This window comes from Cyprinus carpio, chromosome A7 (genome assembly GCF_018340385.1).
Source record: "Cyprinus carpio isolate SPL01 chromosome A7, ASM1834038v1, whole genome shotgun sequence".
Lineage (NCBI taxonomy): Eukaryota > Metazoa > Chordata > Actinopteri > Cypriniformes > Cyprinidae > Cyprinus > Cyprinus carpio.
In genome coordinates, this window is record NC_056578.1 from 32097801 (window position 1) to 32109504 (window position 11704).

An 11704-nucleotide genomic window follows, 5' to 3' on the forward strand; every position below is an offset into this window, starting at 1 on the left:
ATATACTCAAATTATAATAGTTCTTTTTAATGGATTATTAAATTTCTCAAGATAGTTTTTCCAACTTATTTTGACACCAAATATGTTTTAGGCTTGCTTGATTTCATTCTCCTGTTAAAATTCAGTTTTTAAGGTTTTTATCCTTAAAAGGGCAACTGTAAAACATTAAACACCAGCAATATTTTTTTAAAACCATTTATAATATACAAGAAGTGTTAATTAAAATATAAGTAATACTGTATATAAATAAAAAAGTGTTTACAAAGATTAACTAACACAAAAAAAAATTACAATGAATATTGAATCTTTTTTGTAACTGAAAAAGTTAGGAAACTGTAAACTTAAAATACAAAAAAAAGGGGGAAAATGACGTGAGATCTTCTCTCTGTCTGTATTTTGTGCCATCTGCACAATGCCAAACCTCAACATGACGTATAAAGACGAGGCGTAGGCGGTGCCAGGTGGGTGGAATGACGGAAAACTTTATGAGGCAATACTCATGGGGTCTAGTAAGAGAGGCCCATTGAGTAACAGTAAAGCTCTGACCTCTGTCTGCATTCAGAATCACGTCCCTCAGCTCTCACATTTCTAAACCAGCGCCTCCAAAGCTGAACCTTGTTCAGAGAGGTCACGGGGCTACACAGAGCGACCTCTCTTTTTTATCTTTTTTTCCCCCTCTCTTCGCTTTCTGTAACTCATTGAAGGCCTTGAATTCCTGCTCAGCTGAGTACAGTGTGTCTCTCTTGGGGCTGCATTGGAGGCTTCCATAAAGGAAGACAATGGTTCTACTTTTTCACTACTCTGGCCTTCTTCCTCCTCAACTCTCTACAGAGCCTTCTAGCCACAGCATTTACACTGAGAAGGCAGTTCTCTCTCTTTAAGCAGACTTTCTTCTTGTCCTTTTACTATTCTGTGGTTTTGTATTTGATTTCTTTTCGCAGTCTCAGCAGCTCACAATTTATATATATATATATATATATATATATATATATATATATATATATATATATAATATATATATGAATATATACAGTACAGACCAAAAGTTTGGAAACATTACTATTTTTAATGTTTTTTGAAAGAAGTTTCTTCTGCTCATCAAGCCTGCATTTATTTGATCAAAAATACAGAAAAAAAAGTAATATTGTGATATATTATTACAATTTAAAATAATTGTTTTTAAATTTATTATACTTTAAATTATCATTTATTTCTGTGATGCAAAGCTGAATTTTTAGGATCATTATCACATGATCCTTTAGAAATCATTCTAATATGATGATTCATTATCAAAGTTGGAAACAGTTCTGCTGCTTAATATTTTTTCAGAACATGTGATACTTTTTTAGGATACTTCGATCAATAAAAAGTAGAAAAAAAAAAAAAAAAAAAAAGCTATGTTTTTAAAATATAAATATTTTGTAATAACAATATACACTATTGGTCAGTAATTTGGGGTCAGTTTTTCTTTTTTTTCAAATAAAATCAATACTTTTATTCAGCAAGGATGTGTTAAATTGATAAAAAGTGATAGTAAAGAAAATATATTATTAGAATATATATTATTAGAATTTTTTTATTTTTATTTTGAATAAATGCAGTTCTTTTAAACATTTTATTCATCAGATATATTCGACAGCAGAACTGTTTCCAACACTCATAATAAATCAGAATATTAGAATGATTTCTAAATGATCATGTGATAGACTGGATGTTACATGTGACACTGAAGGCTGGAGTAATGATGCTGAAAATTCAGCTTTGCATCACAGGAATAAATATATTTTTTAAAGAATATTCAAATAGAAAACTATTATTTCTAAGTTGTAATAATATTTCACAATATTACTGTTTTTTCTGTATTTTTGATCAAATAAATGCAGGCTTGATGAGCAGAAGAGACTTCTTTCAAAAACATTAAAAATAGTAATGTTTCCAAACTTTTTGGTCTGTACTGTATATATATATATATATATATATAATATATATATATTCCCCCAGTTTCAGTGCAGGCTTTGTTAAACTGTATGGAATGACAGTTAGTTTAATTACTCCTGTTTTAATTGCAAACATTTGGGTAACAAAACCCATTATGTTTTTTGCATACTGGGTGTCTGAAATATGAAGGCTGATTTTCTTTGAAAACGTATTTAAAACTTTTTTAAAAAGAATAATCCAACATCCAACATTAGCATGTATTTACCTGTTTTTTTGTTTTGTTTTGTTTTCTGTATAGCTAGCTTAAGGTGTATATCGAGTGTGTAAAAATTTGTTTTCGGGTAGATGAGAGAATCTAAATTAAGTACTGTTCTCTCTTGCACAGTACAGTATTCTCTGAATAGTAAGCCAAATTTGTATAGCAAATATACATTTCAAATTAGCTATACATATAATAGTGTATATCTGGTCATGTTCAAGTATGTAACATCCTGTCTGTGGGAGTTTAGAAACGACTGCTCTGAATTTGTGCACAGCAGTTGTCGTCAGCCAGTGTCAGTGTGAGTGTGAGTGTAAGTGTGAATGTGAATGTGCAATTTCCTCTCATAGTGAAAGTTTTATGCTTTCTCTCTTTCTCCTTACTGGATCATCAAAGGGTCTTCCTCCTCATAGCTGTCCTGGAAGAGGGCAGGGGCACAGGGTCGGGAGTGGCTGAGGGTTAGTAAAGGGCGAGGCATCTTGTTTAAAGGAATGGAAAGCAGCGGGGCCACAGTGGCTCATACACGACTTTGAAACTGCTGACCCTGCCAACCAAAAATGACAGCAAAGAAAAATGAGAAAGTACGCAAGAGTAAAACAGTGTCAGAACATGTCAAACTCTCTATTAGAGGATTTGTTTGGTGCGCTTTGTCTTTGACTGCACATTTCGAAACAAAACAACCAAAGTCTTGAATGACTTGAATGTCTGTTTTGCTTCTCCGTCAAGCCTAGCTGTAAGTGTCCTTATGACACTTGTCTGTGTATGCAGCTTTAGCCCCTTTAGGCAAAATTTTCTGTATTGCACAGAAGATGGGTTAAAATCTAATTTTGAAACAAACTTTATGATGTAAAAATGAATAATAAATGTTCATACAAAAATGTTTTGCACTGTTTCTAGGTCATGTAAAATATGTAAAATTCACAAAAGTGATCATGTGACACTTTGTAATGATAATCAGATGTTCCATTTCCACTGAAGCTCAAGTTGCTCTTTGGATTATCCCAAATCATGCTGGAGAATATGATGATCAGGTTTGACAAACTCCCTATCAACTGGTCGAACTTGCATGCTTTATTTAAAATAAAAATACCTCCTTGTCACATTTGTTCTTCGGTGAACTAGCATAATTACTTTTGTTTGCAATTATATTTATGTAATATATTTATATATTTATGTGTTTGCAAATATAATTATATTTAATATGATTAGCATTATATCTTTCTATTGATCATAAAAAATATGATAGTGTGACATGACAAAACACTTGTGGTTGGAAAATCGGTCATGTTCAGTCTGACTGTGGAGAGTTTCAAAATAAGGACCCATTTATTTTTATTACTTTTTTTTATCATTTTCATTCTCCCTTTCACTCGTTTTGTCTTCCCCTTGCGTGGGTGTTTCAATATTAGGCCAGTGCTTGGTTTCGTTTTTGCTCTCTGGGGCAATAATTTCCCCCTTCCCACATCACACACACACACACACACACACACACACACACACACACACACACACACACACACACACACACACACACACACAATTTCTCAGTTCAACCCATTCAACTATCTTTGTAGACAGATGCTTAATAGAAAGATATTTCCACACTATTAATTTGCATATTTGGGTTCATATTTAGAGCTCAACTAAAATAGCACAGTATAGAGAGTAGTGTTTGAAAGTTCCTGAAGCTTGACAAACACCTCTTTGCTTTAACCTGATTACATCTAATCTATTTAGGTCAACTTAAGTCAACACTACTGACACAGTATCAGTATAATTTTTTTATAATGAATGTATGACAAATTTGCCCTTCATATTTTCTTTAATTTCCCCTACAGCATCAAGAAGTTAATTAAAAGTCATGATAATACCAATAATTCCAAAGCTATCAACTCCAACTTACTGTCCAAAACTCCAATTATAGTGAACTGCAGACCAAATACTAGTCCACTTAGATCTTCTGTTCTATTCTACTCATTACTCTGCCATGCACATATCTTAGAGATTTTGTTCTATTCTACTCCTCTAACCTGACGCTGTGTGGAGCCCTCTGGTGGTCCACTGGCGGCCCTGGCCTTGTGCTCCAAATGGTTGTGATGAGCGGGTGAGCAAACCTCTAACTCTCAGGTGCAGGTAAAGGTTGGAGTCCAGACAGAGAAGGTTAAAGACAGAGTCTTTCTCAAGCTGATCCAGAGAGTTTTAAACACAGTGATCACATGATAATCATCAAAGTGTAGTATCAAAGATGATCATGATCAGTTTGTAAAGTGTAAGTGAATTTATTTAATTTACCTTCAAGTCGTTCCGAACCTGCATGATTTTCTTTCATCTGTGGAACTTAGAAGAAGATCTTTTTTAACCACGCAATTTAAGTTATTAACCTTCTTCACAATTTCTTAATTTGAAGAAAAACAAGTCATACAGGTTTAGAGGGACATGAGGAAAAATGATGAAGAGTAAATGATTAAAGAATTGTCATTTAAATCAATACCTTTATTAATAGTAATTACATTCATTAGAAAGATCCAGTTGTTGATGCTAAATACTAAAATTGAGCCATTCAGTGCTTTTCACACCATGTTTATGTCAGGACTATGCATTACTAGTTTATAATGTCTGTCTATAAAGTAATGGTACCTTCACAGAGGCGAGTGCAGGAATTGGTGGGTCCTCCAGTGAGACAGGCAGGCAGCAGGGTAGCATAAGTTATTGTGTCAGCACAGGTTTCAAAAGCAGAGAGAGTGAACCAGAGGACTGAAGTATATAGTAGGAGAACACACCAGAACCCGAACCTGACCCTGAACGCACCAAAAGGAACCAGTCACGGGTCTAAGTAAACAAAAAATGTTTAAATTTTTAACAACATTTTCAGATCCCTCACATAACAGATTATCACACCACTGTGCTCTATGAACACACACACATACAGTCAGACATTTAAAAATTTAATTTATTCCTCTGATGGCACAGCTGAATTTTCAAAAGCCATTACTCCGGTCTTCAGTGTCACATCATCCTTCATAAATCATTCTAATATGCTGATTTGGTACAATAAGAAAGTAACATTTCTTATAATCATCAATGTTGTGCTGCTCAATATTGTTGTGGAAGCCATGATACAATGATTTCAGGATTATTTGATTAATTGCAACTTTAGAAAAGAACAGTATATAACCGAAACAAATAATTTGTTACTACTGCCTCTTTTGATCAATAGAATGCCCCGTTGTTGAATAAAAGCATTCATTTCTTAAAAGAGGTGTCTCAAACCCTGAAAAAAAAAAAAAAAAAAAAAAAAAACCACATGTGTGTGAGTAAAACTGACAAAGACAAACATGTGTGAAAGGGAATTATGCAAGTATATGTCATATTGGCCCATAATGACTAGGTGGGGACAAGTAGTATGATTGTATCACAGTGCTTGGAAGAATGACCTCATGTGCATGAAAATCATATGCAAAACACTCAAGGGGAATACAATGTATGACTCTGTGTGGCAGACAGAAGACTCACACACTGAGCTGTTTGTTCGATAAAAACCTGACTCCATCATATTGACTTTTGCATAGTTCATTTTTTCTTCTCCCCTTCATACATGTACATTAACCATGTTTCAGAGGCCACATTCAAATTGAGTTTTTGTGTTCCTGTTGAATATATATGAACATTACTATTGTGGACTTTCCTAGATCTGTGATATATGGAAATATACAGTACAACATCACAGCAGTCTGGGAACTCTGTGATAAAATCCTGTTCACAAAAAATGTCAGTCATGTTTAAGGCTAATCTATTGACATTTGCTTACAGCTTTGCTGGTAAAACAAAATGTAACTATAGACTTGACTGTACTTGACAACTCTTAGACACTGCGATGAGGGGTTCTGATTGGCCAGACTTTTGTTTGGGGGCTGGAAATCTTGCATGCTCTCAGTCTTCACTCCAAGGTCAGTAGGGCTGGGCTGAGAAGTCTCTCCTGCATGTTGCACTTCAAACAGACTGCAGAGGGGGACATGAGCAAGCAACATCACACACCCATACATTATAAGCAGACACACAAAACACAACACAACATAATTTTGGAGCTGTGTACAGCAAGAAATTGATTTCCGAATGAATATTTTAGTGGATTCACATGCAGTATCTGTGTGTGTTATTACCTGGGCTTGGCCTGTTGTCGGCAGGGTGTGGTGTAGAACCCTGTTATGTGAGAGAGGGGGTAACAACAATCGCAGGTGTTCTCGGTCTCCGCCATGGTCATGTAGCCACATTTTAAGAGAGTTCTCCAAGGCCACAACTGTGCCCTCCATCAGCTGCAGATCCATCTCTGTACCCAGCATCAGGCTCTCTACAGGAGGAAGAGAACGAAAACTGTCTTGTGAGACGAAGATTGCAGTACTCAAAACCACCAGTAGAGAGTGGTCAAACCAATTCTGTATCTCATGAAGGATAACCATTCTAAACAAAGCTTGAAATCTCAAAATGTGCTTGTGCTATGTATTTCTGTGAATATTTACATAATAAATTCTTACTATGTTAGGTGTTTTAGCTGGCTCAAAATTCTAATTAAAAAGATGATCATTCAATATTTCATATTACAAATATTTACATTTCTGACTTTAACAAAAATGTCAGTTAATGCCCCAAATGTCTTAAAATTCTGGCATTCCACATTTACTCTAGTCAACTTTCTTTGACAAGAAAAGAAAAATAAAATTTGAAAACTGTGATGGTTGCTATTTTCCGTCCACTGACAAAGAACAGGAACCAAGGCCTTCAAGTGTCAAAATGATGCAAAGCACCATAAAAGTAAAATGTATAATAAAAGTGTTCCAAACAACTTGGACACTATATTCCAAGTCCTCTGAAGCCACATGATAGCTTTACACTGATTAGCAACATTAAAACGACCTGTCTAATATCGTGTAAGTACCCCTCGTGCTGCCAAAACATCTTTGATGGGTCAAGGCATTAAATCCACAAGACCCCTGAATGTGTCCTGTCAATGGTATCTGGCACCAAGACATTAGCAGCAGATCATTTAAGTACTGCAAGATGTGAGATGGGGCCTTTGGGGATCAGATATGTTGGTCCAGCACATCTCATAGTTTCTAAATCAGATTGAGATCTGGGGAATCTGGAGTTCAAGGACACACCTTGAACACAGTAGGTGGCGGTATGTTGGTTTGCCAAATACCATTAAATGTCAAAGAAGAAAAATTTGGGGTAGGAGGAAAAATGTTTTTCAAATCTTGTGCATTCTCTCGCAGAACTTTTGCCTTCCCCCAAGAAACTTTGCTTTCACTCGCAAATCTTTTGTTCAATTTGCAAAACCAATTGAGTTCGGACAAACAATTACTGTTTACTTTATAGCTTGCAGTACGTACATTCACAATCGAGCAGTTCATAGAGTTTTATTTTGAACTTGGACTCATACAGTCAGTGCTTATTTCAAGGCATGGTTTTACAGTTTATTAATAAAATATACTACATACAGGAAAGCAGATAAGCCCAAAATATTAACAGAAAGCACTAAATTGCATGTTAAGTGAGGAAAACGTTTAATGCGGCTTAATGAAGATGATAAAAAAAGACCAAATAAGCTACAGAAATTGTTAAAAAATATATACTTATATTACACATATATACATGCAAGCATATGAGCCTCCCTCATAGTAAACCACGCTAAACATGGCTTAGAAGACTTCTATATTTTATTAAAATAGACAAGCAACGCACTAATCCATTAAGCCACATTAAGAGTTTTCTTTATGTTTTTTATATGCGTGAGAAATGCCAGAAGCTTGTGCATTCCGTTCATATTCTGGGCTCATCTGCTTTCCTGTGCATAATATATTTTATTATTACACGGCTCTGTGGAATACTTGATTCTGGTTGGTTAGTCATGACATTCCGAGGTATGTTATCCCTGGATAACAACCTGTAAAAGCTAATAACACAGGCTCATCCGGGTAACAGCAGTCGGCGCTGTACCCTTGCTTGAACTATTTTTTTCTTGGTGGAAGCTTTGCATTTGTTTAGCTAATAAAATATTAAAACTTGATTCAAAATGGTGTACAATTGTTTAATTATGTCATCCTGGTATAGCTGCTGCCATTTTGCTGCGATTGTTTTGTACGCTGTAATGGATGATAAGAGAACTAACAAACTGGTAAGGTTTTAAAACATTTTCGTCTTAATTCTTTTATTGCCTTAATTATTTTGTGGTGAAATGTTGTGTAATACGTGGTTTGTCTGCACCGTTTCCCTTGTCCGTTTAGTTTGAATTTGCCGCTTGCTTGCAACTGCTGTCTTCACGGAATCTTTGCGTTCAAATATTTCAACTCAAATCAATATTTTGCATCTAATTATTTACTTATGTGGCAAGTAGCCGTGTAATAAGAGGGATAATGTACATCCAGCCTGTTGTTCTTGCAGAATAAACCCCTTCAGGCTGATGCAAGACCCCTCCACTTCACGTCGGGGTCCTGATCACCCTGTCTGGGTTTATTCTGCGAGAACAGTTGGCTGGATGTACATTATCCCTTACTTAATATACTGTATAAACAGATTTGGCCTTTTTATATCACCGTCTTCGTTAGCCTACCTTAACTGTTTTCTAGAGAACGCAAAAAAAATTGAAAAATATTTTTTCCTCCCACCCCGATTTTTTCCCACCACCATGTCTTTTAGGAGCTCCGTATTATCCTGCAGAAAGAGGCCACTGTTATCAGGGAACACCACTGGCATGAACAGGGGTACATGGTCTGCAACAACCTTTTGGTAGGTAGTAGATGTCAAAGTAACATGAAAGCCAGGACCCAAGGTTTCCCTGTCATGGTTCACAGTATTCACTGGCCTCTTCTGGTCGTTTTGTGTACTGCCACTGATGAGTTCAAGCTTTGGCTTGTCAGCTTTCCTACTTAAGCTCTCCGGGTTTGTCTTGTCTTTGTCAGATGGTTTGGTTACTTATGTGTGTGTTTCTGTCTTGTGCAGTTTTCTGTATGTCTTGTTGTTCTTCCGTGCCTTGCAGTTGCCACCTACCTGTTTGCTGTGGACTCCTGGACTAGTTGGACTCCAGCTGTTTTGTATTGGAGTTGGATTACTTTCACCCCAGGCAGCTCTACGCTACCGATGAACTGACCATTTCTTGCATCCATGATTCTTTCCACCAGACTTCTCTGTGTTTACTCCTGCGTGCCTAATAAACTGTATTATCTGCATTTGCGATTAAACCTCTCATCATTTATCCTGACATTCCCAGCAGAGCACTGCACAGGGCATAAAACTACCTGCTTGCATCATGCTGCTGTCTCTTCCACAGGTAAACAATGCACATGCATCTAACCATCAACTTGATCTAAAAGAAAATGTGATTCATCAAACCAGGCAACCTTCTTCCACTGATCCTTGCTCCAGTTCAGACTCTCACATCACATGCCCATAGTAGGCATCAAGGGCACTCTGAACAGTCAGTGGCTACGCAGCCCCAAACACAGCAAACTGCGATGGAGTCTGTGTTCTGACACCTTTCCTGGTCAGCATTAAGGTTTTTGGCAATCTGAGCTACAGTAGCTCTTCTGTGTGAGCAGACGAGACACGCTAGATTTCATTCCCCATGGGCATCAATAGACCATTCCTTACATCACTTTTGATAGGCACTAACCACTGCATACTGGGAACACCCCACAACACTCGCCATTTTGGAGATGCTCTGACCCAACTGTCTAGCCAACACTATTTGTCTCTTGTCAAATGTACTCTTTTTGCTTGCCCATTTTTCCTGCTTCCAACACATGAAATTAAAAAACGAACTGTTCACTTGTCGTCTAATATAGACCCTTTTAGTGCAGATGTCACAATTGCGTCACAGCATTAGCTGGAGGCAAAACAAAGGAATAATTGGAGGCGGAGTGACTGTTAAAAACAAGCAAACAAAACCTGCTAGCAAGCATTAGTGAAGCAGTCAAGGGAATCTTTCTGCCTCCACCTAAGCTCCATCCATAAAAAAAGGTCACAATGTTTAGGCTACTAACTGAAAAGGGGTCTATATCCCACGCCTTGAGAGGTGTAATTGTAACAACATAATAAATGTTATTCACTTTACCTGTCAGTGGTTTTAATGTTGAGGCTGATCAATGTACAGTATATGATGAGCAAACTGAAATATAAAAAAACAAACATTTATTCCTTTTAACAAACCATTCAGTCAAATAGTCCTTAGTCATGGTGAAACAGAAGTAGTGACAGATCTTTTCTTCCATAGTGTGACATGCGTCTGACTGTAACAGATTATCAATAAAGAAAAAATGTAGGATAGGGTCTTGGTTCTATTCATCAGATATTGATTGGATTTTTAAATGCAGGCAAATTTATTGGACAAGTCCAACATTCGTCACCTGTCTTTTTCACCTGGAAGGTCCAGTTATGACATTTTGATTAAATATTACAAAGTAAAAAAAAATTTAAAGATGAAACATATGTAAGGATGAACTGTTCACAATAAGAACTTAAATATGCATTTATTAAATAAAAAAGGTGGACATTCATTTCATGCTGACTTTAGATGTAATGTCCTATAAGAGTTAAAATGGAAACTTAAATGTATGTTAATAATCAAGGCCACTCTCTCTTGACTCTGAGTCCCTCTAAATTATTAATGTGCTCTCTAGAGCACTATAGGGTCTTAAGAGGGAAATGGGGTTTCACAGTACATCTTTTAATTTTTCATTCCCAAACAAACTCAATAACTGGGAGAAAACCCTGAAGCTGGAGTAAGAGAAGGAGAACAATCTCAACCATTTCAATAACTGTCATGGTAATTTATAATGGAAAGAATATTGGGTGCATTTTCAGACCAACAACACACAATAATGCTGTTCACGATAATAGCTTTTTGGGGTTTTTAAATTAGGGGAGAACATGATCTCCTGTATCCCATATTCAGGTCAAAACAGCCTAGCAAACACCTACATGTTTTTGGTGAACATGCATTCTGCACAGAAGGTTGAACTTAAACTCTCAGGGTCAAATAGCTGCATTTAAATCAATTAGATACAATTTATTAAAAGTAATTGCTTATTCCTATGCCTCCAAACAAACTGTCAGCCTATATTGGAATCAATTTCTACTGTATCATTGAGTCAAATGTGCATTTAATGAGGTGCAGAACAGTTTAGGTCAGCAGTCATTAAATGTGAGTTCTGAATAAATACAGCCAATATGTGCATCTCAGTGCTCTATTGCTCATAACCAGTAAATGTGGCCCAGATGGAGAGGGTGAGAAAAATGCAAGTGTGAATGGAGAGTTTGAAAGGCTTAGAGTAAAAGGCAAATGACACACATCCCCCGTATCACTTCCTTTTGACACATCTTGCATCTAATGATGTCATCATCTTCATTCCTTTTTCATATCAAACCATGATTCATCAAGTTAAGAGTCCATGCAACATTGCCCTTTTCATTAAGGTTCAATTAAAATGTGCTTGCTGCATTGCTGTTTAAATC

At 36.3% G+C, this 11704-nt stretch overlaps 1 long non-coding RNA gene across 1 annotated transcript; it reads right to left on the minus strand.

Moving 5' to 3' along the window:
* Positions 1-5510: 5510 nt before the first annotated feature.
* Positions 5511-10627, minus strand: LOC122145672. The gene is made up of 3 exons (XR_006160493.1): positions 10305-10627; positions 6358-6545; positions 5511-6196 (listed from the first exon to the last, which is right to left on the minus strand). It is a non-coding gene; the product is annotated as an uncharacterized LOC122145672 (long non-coding RNA).
* Between the last annotated feature and the right edge of the window lie 1077 nt (positions 10628-11704).